Source organism: Melospiza georgiana, chromosome 6 (assembly GCF_028018845.1).
Source record: "Melospiza georgiana isolate bMelGeo1 chromosome 6, bMelGeo1.pri, whole genome shotgun sequence".
Lineage (NCBI taxonomy): Eukaryota > Metazoa > Chordata > Aves > Passeriformes > Passerellidae > Melospiza > Melospiza georgiana.
The window spans coordinates 47,416,184-47,427,483 of NC_080435.1; the positions used below are offsets into that span (position 1 = coordinate 47,416,184).

General features: G+C 44.5%; 1 long non-coding RNA gene across 1 annotated transcript; it reads left to right on the top strand.

Annotated features, from left to right (window-relative positions):
• The first annotated feature begins 652 nt into the window (after positions 1 to 652).
• LOC131085323 (uncharacterized) lies at positions 653 to 9,373 on the top strand. Its single transcript, XR_009114620.1, has 3 exons — positions 653 to 761; positions 1,540 to 1,577; positions 9,113 to 9,373. It is a non-coding gene; the product is annotated as an uncharacterized LOC131085323 (long non-coding RNA).
• The last annotated feature ends 1,927 nt before the right edge of the window (positions 9,374 to 11,300 follow it).

Genomic DNA, 11,300 nt, shown 5'->3' on the forward strand with positions numbered 1-11,300 from the left:
GACTCTGCACCCTTCGGTCACTGCATCATCCTGTTTGCCCTTGGAAACTGGGCTGGGAAATCACATATCCTTCCCCAGCTGACTTGTTACAGGAGGAGAAAGAAAACTTTTTCTCTCCCTAACTCAGATTTCCCTCAGAGAGATCACTGTGAAGCAGATGCCACCTGTGGGACCTGGAAAGCAGGGAGAGGGAGTGGGGCAAGTCAAAGCCCTGTGTGGTGCTGTGCAAGGAAAGACAAGAGCTTGCATTTGTCCCCGTCTCACTGAATCTCTGGTAAACCATGTCCTTGCCTGCTGCTCTAATCACTGATTACATGCCGTTTGCCTGTTGCATTAAAGCTGCTTTCCTAATTAATATCATTTTAAAGGGCGGGCTTGGCACGAAGGAGACAAGCTGTTTGGAACTCCAGCAAACACATTTTGTATGTGATCATCCTGAGCAACTCCTGCAGCCTTTCTATGGCGAGCAGGCAGAAAGCACCCCGAGCTAATGAACTGTGTTTTAACCACCTGATGCTGGTCAAGGTTTGATCTCTCAGGTTTGAGGCTGGGTGGAGGAGGGGAGGCAGAGCGCTCTGCCACGCTCCCAGCACCACCAAAAGTGTTAATCAGCCTGCTCTGCAGTCTGCTGCAGAGTTTGCTTTATTAAAGCTCCCTGCTGCCTGCACACGTTGGCTGGCACAGGCTCGGAGCGAGAAGCAAGCCCTTCCCCAGTGCAGAGCTCAGTGCTGCATTGCAGTCTGCTGCCAGGGAGCCACGGGGTAGGTAACGCAGGTGGGGACGGGTCCTCCCTCGGCTCGCCTGCATCTGCAATCTCCTGCACTCCTCTGACAGGGCAGCGAGGAGAGCTGGCAGCAAAACGTGCCTTGTAGGGTGCTCTATCCAATTCCTGAGTATCTGGATAGCGTTGCTTGTGCTAGTCTCAAACGTACTCTATACTGCCTGATGTGGTTTCTGTTCACAGTTACTCTAAAAACCTAAAAATTAATTTCCTTTGAGGTACTTAAAGGGGTAAGCATAATTTTATTTATTATTGTTATAAATTTACCTTGCCTCTGCCTAGAGGTCCTCTCTAAGGCTGAGGATGCCATTGTGCTGTTGAAGTACTCAAATTAAATTCTGCTGCCTTTCAAGGACCTGGCAGCCTGACTATTACAGGTTTTTTGGTTTTCCTATACGTTGTCTCATAAAGAAGATTGAGCAGGATTAAGTCACTTTTGGAGGAAATTGTAGGTGATTCAGTTAATTTCCTTTGTCCCCTCCTACCCCTCCTTCTTCTCCCCTCCCCAGTTAGGCTTTTTTCCTTTTCTTTATTTCTTCTGTGACAGCACAGAAATATTTTATTATTTCTTGAGGTTTAATAGCAAATAGCTGCTCTGTTTTGTAATATCTGTAACCACACTGGATTTGTTGTTTTTAACAGACAATTTTTTCTGGAAGAAAGCTCGTATTTGTTTAAGAATTGTTAGGCATTGCATTTCTAATCTGTAAATATGCATGTGGAAATCTGATTATAACAATTTTGTTCTTTGTGAACAGCTGATTCAGGATTTCTTAGTTCCCCTTGTATTTTTCAGGTATGTATCTCAGCTGCTATTTTTTTTTTTCCTTTTGTGAAACAAGGGTGGCTCAGATTCCTTCTCCTTACATGTTTCCTGGTGATACAGTACTGCAGTCTCTGCCTTACTCAGCTTATGTCTAATTGCAGAGCATTTAGCAAAAGAATTCAAATGCAAGTTTTAGATGCGCAGTTAACCATCTATTACACTTGGCTTTGTTAGAAGATGTCATCTGAACAGCAAAGATAGTCTAATAAAGATAAATTAATCTTCAGACCTATGTGAAGGTGGGCTTGCATCAGTCTAAATCAAGAACTTGTGGCTTCACAGAGTTTAGGGGAAAGGAAATTTTCTTTCCACTGCAAAGCCAGGATATATCTGTGTAAGTGTGACATCTGTTGCGGCACTGCTTACTGACAGTCTTCTGGGACAAGCTGGCCAGAAGGACTGGATATTGTGGGAATTAAAGCTCAGTGCTCGTATGGCAGCTTAACTGCTGAGTGCACACGCTCTGAAGGAAAAACATGATTTACCTAAAATGATCTACTGGGGCTGCATTTCTGGAGCTATTGAAAAAAATTTCTTGACTGGTGGGAGTCCTGGCTTCCAGGTGCTTCCAAAAGCAAAGTCTCATTGTCAAGATGAAGGCTATGACAAAAGAAGCCAGATATTATTTCATTGTTATTTTAACCTTCCACATCAGAGTTTTCACATGACTAAAATATGGGTGACACTTGACTACCCTTAAGGAATGGTAGGGGTTAACATAACATAATATTCCTGCAAGGAAGACATTGGTAAGTGACATTAGTTGTTATGCTGTTAGTGGCCATTTTGGAGCAATTTTTCCTCATTGTTCAGATCCTACTTTAATTCACTTCTTCCAGTGTCCCTTGCATGTTAATCCACCACACAGAAGCATTGCAGTTTTAATTAAAAAGGAAATCTCTATCTCACTAAGCTTAGTCTGCCATCTGATCATGCAGTATGGTTTACAGACAGTATTATCTGTCTAATTTGCATCATAAAACCATGACTTAAGGAAGGCAGAAGACATTGTTAACCCCCAGCAAATAATGCTGCTCTAACCCAAACCAGGCATGTTTTAAGCAAAACTCGACTGTAAGAATGGAGATGTGTGTCTCTCATGGTGCTGCACACAAGGAAGGTTACAGGGGTACACAGAGCTCAGTGGGATACCTCTTTAAAATAAAACCTGTAGACTGAGTTTGGAGCAGCTCCTGAAATTATATGCTCCAGTTTGACAACAAAATAGGAATTTGAGGCAGAATTTACTGGATTAAATTTTTTTGCTTCTGGTATAATGAAGGCTAGTGGTGCCTACTGACCTTTAAAACCTGTGATCTTAAATACTGGCAGTTGTTTTCAGTCCCTGTCGCTTGGAACTTCATTAATTAAATTGAGTGGTAAGCTGCAAGGCTGTGAACTGTCCTGAGGGCCTACACGTGACAAAAATTCACACTGGGCTGGGTAGGATCCCCAAATCCCATTCCAGCAGGTGACCAGCAGAAGTCCACGACTGGACAAAAATCTCCTCTTACCAGTCCTTACATTTGGATGTAGGTAAAGCAGCTGTCCCAGGGCAGTACAGGCTCAAAGGAGAGCAGTAACACCAGCCTTGCTGCTCAGCTCCCAACTGCACCAGCACATCAAATATAATCTGGGAGTCCCTGAGTGACAACAGAGCCATACAGAACTATTTTTTGCATTATTGTCAGATTTTTAAAACGTTGTGGGAGGAAAGCAGAGGGGGAAGGGAGAGAGAAACTGGATCTTGTATTTCTTATTAGCAGAGGAAGGAGGGAGGTACAGGATCTGAGTTACTCTGTGAGCTCTTTACCTCAGAGGAAGGTGAACCCCACCTGGCAGAAATTAAATGTTAATGTATCAAATGATGTCCAAAAGCACATAAAGCTCAAGGGACACCTTATGATACCCTTTGAAAACAAGATCTAATTTAATTCATTTGCATGTCCTGATACCCAATACTGCAAATTGGCTTTGGTGGGTTAATGCACTACTACCATTAGGCTCCCTTGAGCTTATTGGAAAACCGTAGTCAACAAACTGCAGGCACTGAATTGAAGTGTCTGGTCAGGGAAAACCAGATCAAACTACATCGTCTTAATTGTGACCCGTTTTGGGATGCAGAAGGGTGGCAGCAACCCTTGGTGGAAAGAAACAGTAAATTGATTTTGCTGAGAACCTCATCAATCACTGGTCACAGTGACCCATGGATCATTAATCTCATTAAAAACTTCAGCCTCGTGGCAAAAGTAATAGCAGACACACTAAAAGCGTGCAAATTAGATATGCGCTCACAAATGCCAATGGGTCTGGCTGGTGTCCTGCAGGAGAACTCCATTTCTAAATTGGGCAAACTTTTCACTGACGCCAGCTGAACTTCAGCCAGTTACTCTGTGTCAGGTAGCATCTTTAGGAGCTGTGATAACTGTATGGAAGGGATGTGGTCTGTTAGTGAGTCAAGTTTATGTACTCAGTTCAGGGAAGGGAGAGCTGAACAGTGGGCATGGGACATGCTCTCTTAATGCTGTGACCTTCTTGACAGCCAGTCTCTGCTGCCTGAGCTCTTTAGGTGAGGTGGTTCAAAAAGAGTCTGGGAAGCTGCCCTGGTTCTGGCCCAAATCAGTAGGAGGATATGGCCAAGGCACTGTGTTATGTGATACCATCTTATGTCATGGGCTGGGGAAAAGGACTCCCTGAGAAGGGGTGTGGTTTCCAGTTGGGAACAAGTATGGCAGATGGAGAAATTGGGGTGGGGTGCCACTGGCTGTGGTCATGTCAGCTTGGGCTCAGTGAGCATCTTGCATGTAAATCACCCTCCTTTTAGGACACTTTTGTTATTAATGTTGTTGCTGCTACTGTTAATTTTCTTATCTCATTGCTGTTTCCAGTAAATTGTTCTTATTTCAACCCGTGATTTTTCACGTAATTCTCAACTTCATCCCTGGAGCAGGAAGTGGGAGGGAAAATGGGGGAGCAAGTGCTTGGCATCTGGTTTGGGTGAGTCTCAAGAGAGGCTGTGACAGCAACACAATGACAGTACACAGACAACACTGATTTTCTGTGTGTCTGTGAATCCAAGGAGTTTGCACTTTCTTGAGGGATGATATATGTCAGAGTATAGTCAGCTGGTTGTGTGGGTCCTTTCAAATACAGCAGAGCCCATTGTATCACCAAGATCCAGGTTTTGCTGTCATCTGTAGAGTTGTAAGCGCATACATGCAGTTGCCAAAACTGCTAATGTGCACAGTACAGCTGCAAAATTTGTACTTGTTCCTCTCAGACCTGGTGAACACAATCCATGACTGAGTGCATCTCTAGTCAGGTGGCACCTGGCCCTGGTCTCCCAGCATCTAGGTGCAGCCATATCAGCCCTGCTGAAGCAAGCCAAATAGCTACCTCTGTTTAGGAATTTAAGTGCATTTGAGAGGGTTGTTCTCAGGGATTTGCACACCCCAGACACTACTTACAAAGGCCAAGACACATTCACTTCCTCCTCCCAAGAATGTTCTCCAGTGGCCCCAGACTTATGCACACAAATCTCACTCAGCTGTCCTTACCAGCCTCCCAGTTGGCCCAAAGACCTGGGGAGCTCTATATCAATCCTCTTATTATTTGACTGCTTGGAATTTTTATTGAAACTTGTCAATAAAAAAATCTAAAAACTTTTTGGGTGCAAAAAACTCAGAGCTGCCATATTCAGCACTTCCAAGATATCTGCACATCACATAACAGAGGCTGGTTCATGCTGTGGGTCTGGCCTGCAGCAGTAAGTACTTTGACTTCAAATTCATCCAAACAAAGGCTGTGCATGTGGAGAGCTGTGAAGCCTGTGATTATGCTGGAGCAGCTTGGCTGATGTGCCTCCATCTATCATGAAATACACCAGGTCAGGGCCCATGTGCCATAACAGTAAGCTCCCGGTTGCACTGTCACCTAGGACTTGAGCATCTTGCTGGGTCTGAGAGGTCTGGGACCCTAACAAGCCTTGCAACAGATGAGACTCTCTGAGGCCATTTATTCACCCCTTCCATCCTCCCTGCCATGCTCAGGACAAGTGGAGGGGCCCCAGGCATGAAGCCATGTTTCAGGCATTGCCTGTGGCTCTGGTAGATGTCTTGGCTGAGTTACTGAAGAGATGAGAACAATAGGATGTGTTTAGGTACAGATGTGCTTAGGAAAGACACACTGTGTGATCCAGCCATTCTCCAGCAGAATTGGGCAGCTCAGGGCTCAGGACAAGAGACTCACCTCACCCTGTGCCCTGGGTGCTGCTAACATGCCCACACACACACAAGCAGCCTTTTCCAGCAGCCTCCTGCCCTTGTTTGCCAACAGTGACATCCAGACCCTGCAAGCACTTCCATATAACAACTTGCTATGTCACAGCTTGGCTGACAGTAAGAGTCAGGAATATAATTGGGGCAACAAACACCATCTGGCCAAGGCTGGCTCTAACAGGCATCTGTGTGTAGCCATCCATACCCTAGTTTGAGCTGGCTCTGTCAGCAACCCCAGTGCATGAGGTTTTCTGTGGTAGGACTGGCATGGTGTACAGAGGAGGAAATGGCAGCAGACATGGTCAGAGCAGAAGCAAGTTGTGTGCTTTTGTAGCAGCCTCTGCACTCCTTTATTTGGCTTGGTCACCTCATGAGGAGGATGCTGATGGTTATCTGCCATGCCTGGGGCAAGTGCATTCTGACCCTGGTGTTGGGAGAGTGGGGAGATGCTCGCCTCCAGGTGCAGACTGCAGTGGAGGCTGATAAGATGCCAGGTTTGTTCCCAGAGCACTGCAGAGTGGTCACGGTTTGTGTGCTCCTGAGGGACACAGGCCATGCTGTGCAGGCTGCCAGGGAGCCAGGGCTTGCTCGAGGTGTGAGCTGCAAAGACAGTGTGAACAGGGCTTTGTCTTCTCCAGAGCAGGGTCACAGGACGTCCTGGTGTGTTTGAACACAAGGCACAAACCCAGGCTCAGCCATGAGTGCAGGGGAGCATAGCACATCATTGCTTTTAGACTGCTGAGCTAAATGTGCAATGCCTAATGTTAATATTAACCTATATACTGAATGGTTTGGAATGTACCTGTTTGTACTGAGCTCTCCCAACTGAAACATTTCAACTGCAGTGTTCTCAGCACAGAATTCATTATTCTGAGACTTGCTTTCCCAGTTAGCTGGAAAGAGCCTTATTGTTTTCACCCTTTCAATGATGTTTTAGCTCCTCTAATAGGAGGAGCTTTACCTGAGGTAGATTGATGAGCAAAAATTTCTTTTAAAATGCTAAGAATATGGACAGATTACACATTCTCTGTGAATGGAACTTCTCATGTAATTGGTGTGAATTGAGGGAGAGCCTTTTTAAATTTCATTAGTAATGCAGCCAGTTGTCTCTTCTGACTGGTACAATGCACGTCTGTCATACTAGAGTATAACTCCGAGCTGTGTCCTTTATTAAATGTGAATATGCAAACATGAACTTAGACCAAACTCAGAGTCCTGAGTTCTGCTTACACCTCAGTATGAACCCAGGGTCTCTCTCATGTAATTTTGACTGTTTCAGATGCCTGTCTCAATGCTTTCCTGATTAAAGAGCAGATAATATGATCCCAAACTATTGCCAGCAACCTGGACAGGAACTGCACAGCTCACAGGTACAGCATGACTGAGCCTGTGGTCAGACTGGTGCTTTCACCTCAAGATTGTTGGTTTCATTTATAGCTTGCAGAATATCTGCCTTGCTTCCACAGATAATACACCATGGAGCTAAAGAGCTTAGGGAAAATATACTTTGTGGGAGTAGATGGAGAACATTTAGGTTGTTTTGTTCAGAGAAAATTTGACTGAGGAAGGAGAACTGTGTTCAAACACATAAAAGGCACTGCAGAGAGGAGGGGACAACCTGTTTGTTACATATACTGTGAGCGAGACAAGAAGCAAGGTTCTTGAATTGCAGTAAGGTAGAAAAAAGCAAAAACTTCTTGTCAGTAAAGAGGTAAGGGGTGGAAACCACTTATGAGGAGGGCATGGAGCTTCCACCATTTCCCCAAATGCCTGTTGGGCATGCCATTGGCAAAGGCAGGGCATAGACCAGCACAAGGCTGAGACAGGCAGGGTCAGAAAGGGGAAGAGACAGCTCCCCATAGCAGATCTCAGGTCACCATGAGCAGCAGCAGGGAGTCTCACTGCCTCTAGCTCCTCCATTAATGGGGTTGCATAAATATCTGCCACAGGTACAACTCGTTCAAATTTATTTTCAAAGCACAATCATTAAATGGCAGAGCTGAGAGCAGAGGGCAGGTAAGATAGTTTTTAGTTATCTGTGCTGCCCACCAGACCACAAATACTCCCATTCTCCTGACACATGAAATTAAGCTAGGCTGAAAATGACTTTTCACCTCAGTATGGTCTAACATGGGGGTGTTAGCAGCAGCAGCCCCAAGTTCTAGGGGACCAAAGGAGACCTTAATTAGGAGGTGTGGCTTTTTCTAGAGAGGTCATTTGGTGGGCTACAAAAGTATTCAAAGTGCCCTCTCATGGAGGCCATCCTGAGCAATAAGTGATCCTTGTGCCCCGGGTTTGTAAGCGGGTCATATTTTTACGATGTCAAGCATGCTGCTGTCTTTTCTGCAATAAAGCTCACCTAATCAAAACAAGTCAGAGCTTATCTAATCCCCTAGCCAGAGATATTTCTGTGGTGGCTACAGAGCCAGGTTTCCTAGCAACCTAAAAGGCATTAGACAGGGCTTTGTCGACATTTATCTGTTACACACAAAACCCCCTGTTTGAATAATATCATGGGTGTAACATCAACTGACAAAAGCCAGGAAATTCAGAGCTGGGGCTGATTTTCTATCCTTGCCTCTCATCAGGCTGAAAAACAAAAGACAGAGTCATGTGAGTGATGAGCTGAGCAAACCAACCTTTATGTTTTCTGGCTTTCTCCCAAACGAGATGCCATTCAAATGAGGTGCTTGGTATTAATTTCCTCTGTTTAAGACAGGTTTAATGCTCACATTAGGTAGCAGGTTGGCAGCGCTGGCAGTTTCTCCATGGGCTACCATTTTTCCTTGGAGGGGCCAGCTGGAGTGAGGAAAGAGATATCCCAGCCCATCTGAAACCTTTGGTTTCTCCATGGTGAAACTAATTTTCAGATCCATGGATTCGCAGGTGAAGGCTGCAAGCCTGCTCCGTGCAGGGCGACCATGGCACCCTCAGGAGATCACTGTTAGCCCAGGGTGGAGCCAGTGAGGACACACAGGTTAAAAACACTCCATCTTCCTGCTAGTGCCCAGCTCTAGATACAGGAAGAGGATTTTCAAAGGTTTCAAGGGATTCTTGAGATGGATCTTGGAATGGATATTTTTTTCAAGTATTTTGAAAACAAAAGGTCAGGGGAAAAAAGGATTTCATGTAGTTGGGTATTTTTTCCCAGACCAAAAATATACTGAGGACTAATGAATGGTCTGAAAAGTGATACTTCAGTAATGCCTTTTATTTCTTCACTTGTAGCAATAGCAGTGTTTAAAATCTTACAACTGGAAGTTTGTGGAGGAGAAGATGGATGAAGGGATAGAAGAACAGCCATTGCTGCTGATTGTCACTTCAAATCCTTTGGGGAAGAGACTTCTGGAAGTGAATGGGAACTGATCACCTTTCTACAGAGTTCTTGAGTCATCTCACAGTATTTAACAGAAAATAATTATTTCACTTCATATTGATATAATGTGGCTTAAAAGTGCTTGAAAATAAAAAAAAATTAGTTCATTTACACAATATAAGTTATCAGCTGGGATAAATTAACTCTGAATTCTGTGTAATTCTGTATGTGTGCCATCTCTAAATAGGTAGATTTTCATATGTGTATTTGCACTGCTTTAGTAGTTCCATCTCTGGAGCTTTCACAAAATCATAACAGCCATTTTTATATTTGCTTGAGGCCTGACTGAAGGGTTTATCTCCACACAGATTTTCCAGCCCAGCCGTGAAACCTCAGAAATAGATGGTAAAGAAAGTTTTGATGAAACTTAACTATAGTTGGGTACTTGGCTGCTGTAAGGGAAAATCCACCAGCTGGGCTTCCAACCCTCCATTCTTCACTGTAATCTTCATTAACATAAGAGTTGGTGTTTTGCTCCCCACACATGGATTCCATACTGTTTGAGCTCCAGGAGGCTGCTGGGATAAAGGCATGTGTACAGGCCTCTCTGCTGACCACAGCCAGCATTTCTTTAGCCAGCACAGCATGAATATAAACGTTACACACACCACAATGGAGAGGAATTACTATGCACACTATTACTTTCAAGCCTTTGAAAGAAACAGAAGCAGAAGGAGGTTCTTGCACTTTCTGCCGACATCATCTTTGCTGTCCATCCATTTGTTCCCCATTTAGCCTCCCCACTGGCAAAGCCTCTATTTTGTGCTCAAAGAGCAGACAATGGGAGCCCACTATGCCTGGCAATGCAGGCATTGTTCCATGGGCTCCCTATAGAAATCCCTGTCTTTGCATGACCCCTTTTCCAAAGTTTGGATTTTTTCTCTCCCGAAGGGGGAGGGTAAGAGGGAAAGGGACAGAGTCTCGCAGCTCTGTGCAGATCAGTGGTACGTTGGTGCCCATATATTGAGATGGATAAAATAGCCATAAATTTTTCCCAAAGTGCCTTTTTGTAATGCATGCATGAACTCACTTAACAAGCTTAAAATATTTAGTGAACACTGAAATGAATGGAAAGTGTGGGAGGGGGGGACAAAACTAGCAGAGATAATTGAATGCACTTAGCAGTCATAGCAGCTTTACATAGCTGTATCATATTCTCTATGGATAACACAGCTGGGAAAATATGGTTAGAGTTTTAAAATATCTAGAGACTTCTGTCTTAAGATAGTTATCAATAATTGCAAACTTAAACGTTAAATATTTTTGGCTTTGTTAAAATATATACCTTTTATTTAATGCATGATAAAATATCATAAAATAGAGAACATTCTCCCCTTGGCATTTCTTCAGGACTCAGGTAAGCAGAAGGATCTCTGAGTGGGGCTGTCTAGGAATTAAAGTCTGTCTTGGGGAAACCACAGGCTGCCAAAAACAGGTAAATTAAAACACAGCAGACACAAGTCCCTCAGACTTGACAGCGTTTGAAATGCCAAATGAGAACAAGGAGATGGGTTGCTATAACACAGGTTCATATCACCTGTGAAACTGGTGAAATCCTTCAGCACTGGAGAAAATCTTGCCAAATTAAATCATAAGTTTCTGCTTCATTCCAACTGAGCCAAAATTTGCTCCCTTGTCCTAGTTCTGACTAGGACCTCAAACCCACAGACTGCAGCAACAGATCCATCTCAGCTCACACCTAATTATCTGCTTAATTAGAGCAGCACTGGGAAAGCCTGTTATTTGTTTTCCCTTTCTCTCTGGCGCCTGCTGCCCCTTGTAGCAGCACAAAGCTCTTTGAGTGGCTGAGCCTTCCTGGTCATGCATGGCAGGTTCAAGGTGAAGGTCTCTTCTGCTGGGCTTTTCCTCTCTCTTCTGAGATAATTGACCTTGGTGTCACCATGCAGCTCCTCCCCAGGCCACAGCGCTGGCACTGCAGCCACTGCCTCAGCCAGAGCTGGAGACTAACACATGGCTGTTTAATTTGGAAGAGCAATAGGAAGGTCACTGAGGAAGGTAATGCAGCCCTGTTGATTGAAC